Here is a 14,462-nt window from a genome sequence, read left to right as displayed (position 1 = left end):
CTTGTTTCGTAGTGCAAAGTCCTTTTGTGAATGGGCCACATTGTCTCACATATACAGGTCCCCACAGCATAATCGCATAGATTAATTGACCTGGATTGTTAATTGTTATTAACAAGTATTTGAAGAACTCTATAAACTTGATCAGAGAAGTAATAATGTGACTTTGGCCATAGAGATAGACATTTTCCTTTTTTGTTATTTGTTTGCTTGTATTTTAAAGTTTTTTTCTAGTCCCTGGTTATTTCCTACCTGAAAGCACTATTACTAAAATGTTTTGTTAAAATAAACTGCTTTCATATGTAGTAGTAGATGGAATAAACTCTAGATTGTATTGAACTCTTATATTAGCAAGGCAACAAAGTGATAGCTTCTTCCACAGGCTTTCCTCTCTGCTGCCTAAAAGTGAAAATAGTTGAGTAAATAAAAGCATGAGCATCAAAGCAGAGCTGCTGTTGCATTTTAGAAAAGGAATTTAGATGAAATTCTGATACTTTTGTTTATTGATATTAATACTTTGTACATCTCTTCCCTCTGTTATGCAGATGGCGGCTTCATTGAAAGCTTTGCTAGCAATAGAACGGAACAAAAAACACAGAACCTAACCAACCAAAAATATTTTACAAAAGAATAAAATAAAAACTTTACACATGATATGTGCCTATAACAAAATATTTCCACCTCATTTTCTCATCACATTTTTAAAAAGCCAGATGTTAAAGTGTACGTATTTCTATATATTTTTTTCTGAAAGCAAATGTCTTTAATTTTCTTATTCTTAAACATTTCTATGTATTTGTCAAGTCATTAGAAGCTTACCAAGCTAATTCAAACAAAATCAGTTTGATGTGATAGGTATAGCCTCAAAAAGTCATTTCCCTGAGAAACAAGAAAACACATTCAGATTTTCAGAGAAGAATAATGTGAAATACATTTTAGGAGTTGAAATATTCTCTCTCCCCTGTCTCTCTATCAGAAGGCTCTGAAATCGACTCTGCACCTGAGCTGATTTCATGTTAGAAAGCTGTCCTAAATATACACTGACAGAAGGGCCATGAGAATGGACGCAGAGCTGTCTGCTCTCTCACTCATGCCACCACGCACACTCTCAGGTTTTGAATTGTTTAAGAAGACTGTGCAAGGAGTCCTCAAGCTTATTCTTAAAATACAATCCCGTTAAGATTAATGCAGACTCTTATGCCTGTATCCACGTATATCTTGAGGCTGGAAACAGTTTACCTGATACTTAGGTGATGCATATTAGAAAATTATAGAATCACTGCTAGCATCTTCATTGGTTAAATAAACACTCTGGTGAATATTGTGATTGAGCCATGAAAAAAACATTAGGATATAAAGGGAGCAGATGTACTTTAACTTGGCATGGTTGGTTTGGAAGGTACTTTCTTAATTTCCTTGCATGGTACAGTGAAGCATTGGGAAGAATCTACAGTGTTATAAAGAAATAGAATTCCTATATATCTTCATTGAATGTGACACAATATAATCAAAGAATGCACGTAATTAAGTGCTCAAGCTCAAAGCATCTTTGAAGCAGCAATTCTGCTGATTTTTTATTTTATGTGATTGCTTACAGATTAGTTCTCTGTTTGCTCCTAAAGAATATACTTAAACACTCAATCAATGAATAACCTACAGCAGTTTGTTGTAGATTCAATAATGGGGAATGGTGCATTGTACCAGGATAGTCAGATATACCCAAAGGGAGTGTCAGTGGTCAAAATGCTTCCATTGCCAGAAGGTAGTCTGAAAATGGTCTGGAAATTCAATACAGCATTGACCCTACATTGTATACATGATCCACAGTCAGTTTCTCAAGCATACTTGAAGTTTTAAAAAGAACCATTAAAAAAAACTGGAACTTAAAAAAAATCTATTTTAAATGAGTTGGTTTTTTGTGAATAGTTGATTTGAAATGTATTTGTTCAAATGAGCTAAATAGCAAAATCTAATCATTTGATAAATGTGTCCAAAATGATTTTATTTAAAAATAGTTTAATATAATTTTTTAAAGTTTTAAAAATAACTTAAAATTTTAAAGTTATGTTCTAATATTTCTATGGCTGTAAGTATAGTTAAATGCTCATCTTTTCCATTTTCCTAAAATCTGATGATCAAACAATAGCCGTATATGAGCACATACAGTGTGATATCTGTCTGATTTCTATTTTTTTTTTTCTTTATTTTAGTAGTGGATTAGGAACAAGATAAGTGGCAAGATTTCAACAAAACAGATTAGAGTCAATTATCAAATATACAGATGTGTTTGCTTTTCTTTCATCCTGAGAATTGCTAGTTTATTTTCATTAAAATACTTATCAACTTATACATCCACTAATTATTAGTGGGTTTTCATTTGTGTAGGTCTTTCAGATTGCTTTAAAATGACAATTTTTAGTTCTGAAATTGGAATAAGATTAGAAATTAGAATTCCTACTAAATAGAAAAAAATAATTATTTTGGAATATGCTTAATTTGGGAATATAAACATTTCTCGTCGTCTTCTTACGTTTACGGGGTTCCTTTTCAGAGTTTTAATAAATTGAGGATATACATTAAAATAATATCACATCAGATAAATCCTAGCACATATTTTATAAGCTTATGCTTCTTTTTCATTTTCACAATTACAAGGATAGCTACATTTAAAGTATACCTATGTACGTAATAGTACATACTACATACAGGTAGATAATATCTGTGTATAAGCGTATATGTGATTATACATGTACTTTCAGTATTTTGTGTGGAGGATAGAAAATACATAAGTGAGACATAAATTCCATGTACTTTAGAAGCTGGTACTAAGCTTGACATTTATGGTTATTTGGCCAAATGGCATGGAGAAATCATAGAATCATCTTGTGATGTTGCTGAGAATAAAATTCTTTGTTAAACTCTAGGCAGCATTCTGTTGACTTTTGTCATGCAGATTTCATATGTTAGATTTCAACAGTTCTTGATGATAATAATATTTAGAATGTAATTTTTTTTCCCCACATTGACTGGTTTACCTTTTTAAGCATGTAAGCTACTTTAGGAAGCTGCCTTAATAGTATAGCTTATCAATTGATATAGTAGTTCATTAAGATCCCTTTACAAAATCTGGGTAAGAAAAGTGCTATTTATCTAATTATAGATATTGAAATAGTGGTGTAAGATGAGTTAATTATTTCATGTGCTGAAATGAGTTAATATTAATGATTTATTTATTTATTTTTCCTATTTGACTTTCTTCTATTTTAAGATAAAGGCTATTCTGGTCTATAAGATAATTTGACTGATCTTAATATGCTTATGAAAGATGTGAATGTGGTTAAATATGCAAAGTGCCTGGAACTGGGTTAGGCACATGGTTAGATAGGTAGCAAACACCAACTCTGCATTCTCTATTCATCACAATATCTCTATTGTTTTGTGCCTTTTTATGAGATAAGACTAAGTTTTGTAGTTGGGCAACTAGCTGGGAAATTATAGTGTCCCTTGAAAATAACACAGACAGTAGTACAAAATTTACATGAGGGTTAAGAACAAAAAGTACCAGAAAAACCTTACTTTTACCTTGACTCATAATTATAACTTGAGAGTAATAATCCTGAATCTGGTTTTCTAGTTTAAAGCTAAATTATAGGCTCCAAGAAGGCAGGGATGTGTACTAATCCTGTTCACAGTTGTTTATCCAGCTCCAAGCACACAGTAGATACTCACTAAATATTGGTTACCTGAACAAAAAGCTACAACTTTTTTTTATTTCCATCCTCATAAAATCATGTAAATTAATTAAAATTGATATAGTAATCTTGTGATTTAAAAAAAAATTAGAATTTTCTATTTCAATACCTATTAATTTCTCCATTTATTATTTTCCATAAGATTTATGCTAAAGCGGTTCCACTGTGATAATAATCCAAACTCTTTATACTAAAGATCTTTATACTAAATGCAGATTAGGCATTTCTTATTTTTTGTTCACCCTGCTGAATGGTATTATACCTAGCACAATATTCCTACCTCAACTGCTGGAACTATAAGAGCTTAATGATCTTAAGTTATGGTTCATCCTTTTCAAAGTAATTAAAAAAAAATAAAAACCTGCATCATCAATGTCTGTGGATGGGACCTTTGAAAGGATTTTTCCTACACCTAGAAATTAGTGCTCTACTGTCACTGACGCAAATATTTACTAAGAGGAGAGAGAAAGAAAATAAACTTTTGCCCTTTTTTTTCCTTTTCTGAAACCTAAAAGCATTTTGTTTTCTAGAGCTCTATAAAAGTTCAACGCATAAAAGGTTAGGAGCCTGACTTTTTTCTGTCGTGTATATCTTTGAAAAATTGGTTTACGAAGAGTCATACATCATGTAGCCAGACATATGGGAATAGTTAAAGATTAAGGTAAATAGACAAATTGAACTGCTTTAAATCATTTTCCCCGTTTCAGTTTTATGAAAGAGCTTATGAACAAAAGCTGACATTAAACAATCACAATGGGCTCTTCTCTGTGTTTTAGACAGTGGTAAAGACTTTAGTGTCAAAGAGTGTTGCATCACCAATAGTTACATCAATTTGATTGGTGTCCAGATTTCAAAAATGTTACCTTGTCAAACCATAACCTTTTCCAAGTCTTTCATTTGTCATTGTTTTGTAGATTATATCATTTGTTTTACATTACCTGTATCAGAAAGCATGGATCATGGATTATAAGATTTTTTTTATTATATATCGGATTGTTTTTGTTTTTTTAAATAAAATTAATACTGTAGGCATTTGTGTTCAAAAGGGACTAATCAAATATTTTGGGAAGGAAGTTTGATTTCATGCAACAAACATTACAGTAACTCTGCCTAAGGAGACCTTTGATTCCTTTTTACTAAAAAAGAAAAGATATTTTCAGAACCATTAGGTTAACATTTTTAATAAATTAAATAAATATACTGAACTTTTCCAGGGTACCTAATACACTGTGATCTCCTGTGGAGAGAAGCTGGCTGTTGGACTTTAAGGTAAGTCCCAGGAATTTGCCTAGTGGCATGGTGACAAGCCCCTACCCTTATGAAAAGTGCTATGGGATCTTTAATGTCCACACAGGAGAGTAGGATTTAAGATTTTGTGGTCTCATTTGAAAGACCCCTACATAGTAAACTGCATGGAACTCAATTTATCTGCCTAGAAAGGAAAGAAGGCTTTGTAGCCCCTGTACCTGTAAATCTAAGAAATGCTGTGAATATATGCCTTCCTATTCATGCAGCACCAATTCCCTTCTTAAAAAAAAAATAATAAAAATAACAGGGTCTGTGATCATCAGGTTGATATAGATAAAAATCCATTAACTTTTCATCATTATCACAGCTCTTGTATCAAAGTACAGACATTCGTGGGGCTAGCTCACCTCCCTGGTAGCTGTGCAGAGACATGAAGATCTTTTACATACTTCTTTGTTGGTTTGCCTTTTATAGTGTGTGTGTGCTCAATTTGGGAACTGCTGATGGCCAAAATGTAATTTAAGAAGGCTACAAATATTTGCTCAGGAATGTAAGCCCAGTTTCTAAGACATCCAGCTAACAAGGTTTCTCATATTCTAAGTAACATGAATAATGGGGGAAAGAGTAACTTCTAGAAAATGTTGACCAAGTTTATTGCAGAGCTTGATGTGATTCTATGTGAGATGGCACAGATATTTATGCCCAGCCCAGAGACTAATATATATTAGGCACTTCATAAATGTTAGTTTTTTTTCCCTCTTCAAATATTCTATTTGCCACTAGAAACATATATAAAAAATAATCTTGTAAAGTTTGAAGTACCCTAGGTTGTAAATGTATAAATTGTTTGTCAATAAGTTTGATGTAAAGGAGAAGAAGACCCTCTTGTGTATTTTGATAACATTCTAGTATTTTTGTGGTTGGGAATCTTTCTGGGTTGCGTGTCTTGAGTAATTCTGTCCTTAGTTTCTGCTTGTCATATCTTTAAGCATACACATACACCACTAGTTTTGATTCATTTATAGGATGAAATTTTTGTGTGTCTCTTTTTTTAGGTCAGGTTAGCTAAGTAACTTGTATATAGGATGTAGTTTATGCCTGCATAAAATACTACTATGAATTCATGATTTGTAATTCTTTCACTACATATTCATCTCATCAACCCAGAAAGATATATCCATTATCTGTTATAGTTCCATTACACATCTTCTATGTAGCTGTTCTTTCTGACCATGAAATTCCATTTCAAAAAATAACTAAAACCAGTGTTTTGCAGATATTCTTTCATCTTTCCAGCAGGCCCAATTTGGTTCAATGTACTCATGAGTATAATGGGATTTATCTGTGAAATGAAAGCTAAAACTAAGAGAAAACAAGAATAACATTTAATTATTTAATAGAATCTTTATTATTCACCTTTAAATTCTTTTTCTTTTCTTTTCTTTTTTTAGGGCTGCACCCACAGCCTCAGGGAAGTTGCCAGGCTAGAGGTCGAATTGGAGCTGCAGCTTCCAGCCTACACCACAGCCACAGTAACACTAGATCCGTGCCACTTCTGTGACCTATACCATAGGTCATGGCAACGCCAGATGCTTAACCCACTGAGCAGGGCCAGGGATCAAACCCGTGACCTCCTGGATACTAGTCGGGTTCACTACCTCTGAGCCACAGCGGGAACTCCTAAATTAGTTATTTTTAAAAACAATTCAGAGTCATCAAAATTTTGAATTTAGAGGTAAAGATTTATTTTTTTCACCACTGTTAGTGGAAACAATGTAAGTTCAATATTTTCCTTGTATGTCGTGGCATTGAGCATGAAACAATCTTTCTCTTTAAGGTGTTGTCATTAGTCAAGTTTTTCTCATATGTCCCAGCAATTTAAACAATTAAAACAAATCCTGAAATATCCATAAAATATGACAACATATCACCAAAGCAGTAGTCTAATAAAGTTAATGTGCCATTTTAACTTTAAAAATCTTAGATCATTATACATTTCTCAGGTATGCTTGATCACAGAGTGGTATTGAAACATTTTTAAGTTTAAGAGCACATTTAGGTCACTTGTGATGATGAATATACTTTTAAAAGTTTCATAATATTGGCTGTAAAGCAAGTGTCAGTGAGCTTGAACTGCATGCAAAAGGCTTTTCTGCCTTCCACATGGTGCTTCAGGGCAGTGGGCACTAGAGGGTGCTGTTGGAACTGATACTAACCATGAGACACTTGAACTTGTGCTTTCAATATCAATACTATCAAGATCCAAAAATGTTTCTCATGAAATACTATATCATTATTAGTTTTTAACATTGGGTTTTGTGAATGTCATCAGTGTAACTTCCAAAACAAATCACAAGGCGGTAATTAATGCAAAGATCTCCATAACCTGACAATTATTTGTGGCTGTTGAAAGGAAATCAAGATTCGCCTCTCCCACATTTCTAATGCTCCCCCAGTTTTTCTTCAGGATACATAGAGATTAGTGATACGTTTTTATAAATGGCAAGAAAAATGGGCTTGTCGGGCAATTAACATTTTCTCTGGACTTTAAAGATGCGTAGCCACAAAAGATTGTTTCTTAAACGAAATGTGTCAGGAGGAGGCTGCGGGTCCAACTTTTCTCCTCGTGTTTGTGAGAAATTACGGGCATTCGAGGAAGTTTACATGTGAGGATGCATTGTCCTTATTTTTAAAGAAAAATGTTGCTTTATATGAAAATTGAAGAATTACCTCCTCCACCTCCCCAAGTAGTTATTTATAAGGGTGTCATTGGTAGTTGCCTTTCTTACATCTTCCCTGAAGGCATGGCCAGACTCAAACAGGCAGCTATTTCCCTTTAATTTTCCACAGCAAGCCAGTAATGCTTATGATTATTGTGAAGTCAGGAAAAGTTTAGTTTTATCAAGTGACATGTAGTGATACAATTAGTTACTTAAGCACTTCTCATAAAATGTTCCACCCTGGAACCTAGTTTGTCAGATGTAGCTAAATATTAGCATCTCATATTAAACACAAGAGTGAAACTGCCTCGTGGAAAGCACAGCTGACAGCTCTCAACATGAGCTGAATGATCACTCTCAATTGTAATCGATTCTGTAAGTACTGAACACAAACCCCCAGGCAATTGAAGAAAATAGGATGATGAAGGACTGCAAACTAATATGTTACACATCTTCATTGATTAGACATTGATTAACCATTATTTTCCTGAATGACAAACAGCTAGTGGTAAAGTAACTGAGGCTTGTGATTTATTTACATCTTAGACAGAGATGACTTCTTTATTCAGCTGATTGTGAGCTAATGCTAAAGCAGAAGACAGCAAGAATTTCACAATCTGTGCTGCTGTTTTCTTCCTTTATTTTCTTCTTTCTTTCTTCCCTTCCCCCCTTCCTCCCTCCCTTCTCTCTCTCCCTTTCTTTCCTTCATTTGTTCCTTCTTTTTTTATTATCTTCTATGGTGGTCTTCTTAGATGTCTGTCTTGTTTCCATTTGAAACAAATTTAACTAGATTTAAGAACAATCACCTGAATTCCAAAATATAGGACATATACCTGTGGTATAACTACATTTAAAGAGATCATTTTATAGACTTGGCATTTACAAGCATATTGATCAATGTGTATTGAATTTTTAATTTAATTCTCTCTTTTCTTCAGTGCCTTAATGGCAATTATACACAATTTTAGAAAGAGTTGAATAGGACTTTGTCAGTGTCTGTTGCTTATTTCTCTTCTGTGAAGCATATTGCTTTAGAACAATGTGATTCATGTAAGGAGGCAAATATTTTACAGTTTATATAATTTTTGGTTCATATAAAACTGAGTTATTATAGATAATCCTGGAGTTATCTAGCAAAATTCTGTGTCAGTGTAGTAAAAAATTTTAAATCTATTTTGATAGCTCTTAAACAGTGCACACAATGGAAAAATTTGCTCTTGAATTTTCAGGCGGTCTCTTTTCTATCACAATGAAGAGAGCAAGATATTCATAGAAATGAACTGCATTATTTCTAAGTTAAAACCAAATTATAATGAGACTAGCATTTTTTCTTTTGCTTTCTAGAGCATTCTTGTACATTTTGAAGATTTGTGGGAAACATTATTTATAAGCAGAAATAATTAAGATGTTCTGGCATTCTTCATAATAATGTCATGATAAAGACTTTTGATGTTCAAGAAAGCATAATTTGCTTCTCCATTGGAATTTGATTGTAAATTAGCACTAATTAATGTTCACTTAAATGTTACAGATGTGTGATATATCTAGTTAGTTACCAAAGGGGTAACAGTAGAAAATTTGTTCTGCGAAAGTACATGAATTTAGAGTAATGATTAGAGTGTCACTTTAAAAAGTAAGAAAAATTCATTATGATTTCTAATGTTACAGATCAATTTTAGCATTTACATAATTCAGGGAAAAATAAGCCGATAAACCACATCAATTAATACAGAGATGCATTCAACACCACTCTTATTAGTTATTGAATTATTAGACATGTAATTTTGAAATTTTATTGTCACTTGCCCTTTAATGTAATTCTAACTCTAGGTTAATAAATCACATCTGTTCTTTGTGGACATTGCCTTCTTTATCATAATAAATATGTGGATATTCTTTTCCCCAAGCAACCTCTACTGGCCTCATCTAAGACATGGGGTCTCTGGTACAGGTATATTAACTCAAGGCTTTTAGTTAAAAATTTGTTGTACAGTTTCAGAATTTTAATCATGGGGTAGAGAGAAAAATATGTGAACTTTGCACCTGTATCTTTAATGTTAACAATTGGAAGCCGAGTCTATTTGTTAAAGAATTCCAGCTGTACTTTAAGGGAAACAGACTTAAGTTTTAAAAGAGGAAAATCTATCTAGTTGGGATAACATGTGGTGCTCAAACTTTTACAAAGGAAACTAAAGATAAGTTTGACTCACCAGTTGCCCTTAGTTAAAGTACATCAGTGGACTCATGCTAATTATAAATCAATTCCTTAGTATTATTTTTGAGAGCTAAGTTCCCATTTAGCTTTATACTGTGCTAAGAACATAGGCAAGGGAAAGTGATGATTGGCTAGTGGAGCATGAAGAAAGAACAAATGAAAAACCATCCAACAGCCATATCCCAGAGGGAGCTCAGAACCCTAAAAATAAGTCTAATGGTGTGTTGTTCCCTTGTCCATCTGTGTGCAGGTGAGAGCATCACTGCAGGGGTCTGTGTGTAAATGTAAAAATCAGATACCTGGAATTTCATAGAAGCAACCAAGGTGTGATACTTGCACAGCAACTCTCCTTTGGAAAAATAGAAAGCACCTCCTTTGATGTTAGCTGTCTTTTCTTGTGAGTGTGTGTGTGCTCACAGACGCTTATGTGGAGCCAAGTGTGCTTCCGTTTCTTCAAGCATATTTAATATCTTTAAAATTTTAAATGAAAATGTAGCTGTCAATTTTAAACTAATTTGGATGGACAGCAATAAAATGCAAACCTCACTTCAAATTAGAATTTTCAGTGAGGATTTCTAATGGAAAGTAATTGCTGACAATAGGAAATGACAAATTACTAATTACTTAGTTCAATTAGACTTTTGTGCCTTTGGTCCTAAGTGGCAAACATACAGCAAATCTTGCACTTTTATAACAATTAATGACACTAAAACTATTTAAACTGCCAACAGATGTGAGTAAGAAGACATGAATTGAAACGTACTTAATTTACATACTATCCCTATTTTATATCAAGTAAATGGTGTTTAATTTTTATGCTACAATTAAATATTACTGGTACAATGCAGTTTTCACAGAACTTCATAGGGCAAAATATCACTTGCTCAAAAGTCGGTCATTGTTAATGCTTCTTTTTCTCTTATCACAGCAGTATTTCTCTTAAAAGATTCTTGGAGTATGAATTTCTATCTATACAGTATTCATGGCCATACATCAGTGTTAATTAAATAGCAAAATCCCCACTTTTTGCTTTTCTTCTTTCTTTTTTTGTCTATTCCATTCACCTTTAATATCCTAATGATCTATTTAGGATCCATATATTTTTCACTCCCCGTATTTCTCCTAAGATGAATTCAGATATGATTTTGTGAAAGGAGTTTGTTTAGAAGTTCAATTCCTCTATACTGTTAAGTTCTGACTATAGCTTACAGGGAACTTAGTTTGCTATCCTGGTGCTGTCATTTTTGATAATTTTGATTTTGCAAACATAGGGTTTTTTAAATGTTTCCAGTTATAATCAGAAAGGTATTTTTTCTAAGTCAGCAGCTCAGTAGACTTATTGCAGATGCATGTGGGAAGTTAAAAATAAAGACAGGGGATCCAATTACATTTGTAATGATCAATTTCCTTATTAAGTCTTTAAATATATTCTTTTTTCAAAGCATTTTAAAAAAAGTATTTACTTGTGAAATGAAAATTAGTAAGTACTGATCATTATTGAGGCAAATTCACCTAACATCTTAGAAGGGCAATATTTTTGGGAAGTAAACTAGACGTAAAAATAAACATAACAGTATATTATAGGAAATCAAAATATATTACAACACTGATACAATGAAAGACTTTAAAAATCATTGCATATCTAAGCAAAGAAGTGATTCAAGTGTAGAAGCCCAAACTAGCTGTTAAATGCCACAGTTCTCCTCTGGAAATTTGCTTAGCCCATGAGAGTCTGTGTGTGTCACCACGAGCACAAATGTCAGGTACTCGACTGGCTTCCCTGGAGTTCTGGATAAGACTGCAAACATCTATTCAAATTAAATATATTTTTTAATATTTATCACTTACAGTTTAAGATGGCAAGTATTCTGTGTTGTATAACTGTTGTATGTTCAGTTCATTGTAATTGGGTGAGCAGAAGCTTTTGTGATACAATTCTCCTGTAAGGAAAAAAGGTAGGTATAACTTGTTTTAATCATATGGAAGTGGGGATGAGGCAAACTGAAGAGCCCTAAGACTTAGAACAGGCAGATGACAACAAGTGCTTTCTCCAAGGCTTTTGCTTGATTTTTGCAGAGTTTTTTTTTTTTTTTTTTTTCTTTTTTTTCTTTCTCTGAGATTCCTGCAATTAAGCTATTATTTGGAGGCAACACTGTCAACTAGATCCAAATAACCATGGGTAGTTTTTGGACAAACCTCTGTTGTTTCACCACAGCTGTAGTTTTCTTTTCTCATGAGCCCTGTGAACTTTAAGGGCTAGAAATATAACAGAAAGCGTAGTAGATAATAGAGGAAAAAGGAAAAGCTTAGGCAGGGGGTAGGAGGCCTGGGCAGGGACAGAGGAAAGAAAGACTCACGAATCATAAGAAAAATGGCACTGGCATTGTGCCTAAAAAAAGATAACTTGGAAAAGAGGCAATAGCAGCGATAGACTTAGCAAGTATATTTAGAGCAAGAATGATAGGAAGAAAGAAGTGGCCTAATTAGGAGAGAGAGAAAGGGAGAGAGAGGGAGAGGGAGCAAGAGTGCAGAGGAAGTGTCAGAAGAAACCAGAAAGTAATGAACCTAGGGAAATTAGCGAAATATATGTGGAGCTTAAGGATGTATCCTCACTCATGCCACATTGCACCACGAGAATACACTGTTTAGGTTGATTTAAACATCCATTTCTTTCCTAGTTTCCATCGTCATTATTGAGATACAGACAATATGTAAATGTCACTTTGGTAAACTAGATTCCTTTGATGTAGCCACTGGAGGAATTGAAGGGTATGAATTATCTACATATTATGTTTTATGAATTATATGAATTTGCCATATACTTACTTCTGTGTACTTTGTATCGTGTACAGATTTTCCTCAACTTAAGATGGAGTTGCATCCTCTGCTGTATAGCACAGGGGACTATATCCAATTACTTGTGATAGAACATCACAGAAGATAATATGAGAAAAAGAGTGTATATGTATGCATGTATAATTTGGTCACTTTGCTGTACAGCAGAAATTGACATAACATTATAAACCAACTATACTTTAATAAAAATTTTTTTAAAAAGATGGGGTTACATACATCCTGATAAACCATTCATAGGTTGAAAAAGTCATGAGCCAAAAATGCATTTAATATACCTAATCTACTGAACATGATAGCTTTCCTAAAATGTACTCAGAGCACTTTCTTTAGCCTACAGTTGAGCAAAATCATCTAACACAAAGCCTATTTTATAATAAAAGTGTTGACTATCTTACATAATTTATTGACTACTGTACTGAAAGTGAAAAACAGAATGCTTGCAAGGGTACGGAATGCTTTTGTAAGTGTATTGGTTGTTTACCCTCATGAACGCGTGGCTGGCTGGGAGCTGCTGCCCTCTGCCTAGCCCAGCATCATGAAAGATTGTACATGTGGCTAGCCTGGGAAAAGATTAAAATTCAAAATTTGAAGTACAGTTTCTACTGAATGCATATCTCTTTCCCCCCATGGTAAAGTTGAAAAATTTTAAGCCAAACCATGCTAAGTCAGGGACACAGTCTGTACATGTTTCACACATATTCTGTGCTCAGTGAAAATTTTGAGAAAGCTTTTAAGATCCAAAATTTTGGGACTCTTATTTAATTATTTTTAAAAATAGGGAAGTCATGTTGAATTTTTCAAAAAGTTTTGAGAGAATTGTATATATTTTTCTAAGATTGATATTTTAATGTATTTAAACTTAATAGGCAAAAAATTTTTTTGTTTCATTTTCTGTATGAAAACCTTACTTAGATAATTAATGCCTTCTATTTTGTTGTTAATTGTATTTCAGTTTAGGAATACTAGTGCTGGATTCTGGTCAATTGTATAATGTTTCCAGACAGGCATTCAGAAGTGTGAGAAGATTGTTTTCAGTCATATTCTTCCCCACTTCCTTCTTACCTTCCTTTCTTCCATCCTGCCTGCCTTCTTTCCCCCTCACCTTCCCTCCTTTCTGGATGTACGGGACCTATTTGTGTGACTTGCCCACAGAATGAATTGGATGTTATTTCAAATATGATTTTGCACCTTCATGTGATGAATAGATAAAGGCAAGTTTTCCTTAAAATAATTTTTGGAGGTGCTATAGAATGTTTAGTAGTTTGTATCATTAAAGCAGCTCTAGCCATGTAGATGCTGGTCAGTAGTAGGTATGTTCTTGATCTGTCCCCTTCAGGTTCGGGGTCAGAAGCCTTTGAACAGTTGGGATAATGTCTTGGCAATTTCTACAATATGTTCCAACTTGACTTGTCTCATGGATGGTATCCCACTTAGGAAGCTGACTGGGTGCTACTGAAATGTTGAGTATCTTATTAGAAAGTTGCCTAGGATTGGAGCTCCCATTGTGGTTCAGAAGGTTAAGAATATAACAGTCTCCATGAGGATGTGAGTTCAATCCCTGGCCTCGCTCAGTGGGTTAAGGATCCAGCATTGCTGCAAGCTGCCGCATCGGTCATGGATGTGACTCAGATCTGGTGTTGCTGTGGCTGTGTTGTGGGCCTCAGCTGAAGCTCC

The 14,462-nt window shown here is 33.8% G+C and overlaps 1 long non-coding RNA gene across 1 annotated transcript in view; it reads left to right on the top strand.

Moving 5' to 3' along the window:
• The window catches only part of LOC102163767, a 99,937-nt gene that overhangs the window by 28,908 nt on the left and 56,567 nt on the right, over positions 1–14,462 (top strand). Inside the window, exon 2 of the long non-coding RNA XR_002339001.1 lies at positions 4,964–5,018. This is a non-coding gene — a long non-coding RNA (uncharacterized LOC102163767). The remainder of the gene's footprint in view (positions 1–4,963; positions 5,019–14,462) is intronic.

This window comes from Sus scrofa, chromosome 15 (assembly GCF_000003025.6).
Source record: "Sus scrofa isolate TJ Tabasco breed Duroc chromosome 15, Sscrofa11.1, whole genome shotgun sequence".
Classification (NCBI taxonomy): domain Eukaryota; kingdom Metazoa; phylum Chordata; class Mammalia; order Artiodactyla; family Suidae; genus Sus; species Sus scrofa.
This window is presented reverse-complemented; position numbering and strand designations above follow the sequence as displayed.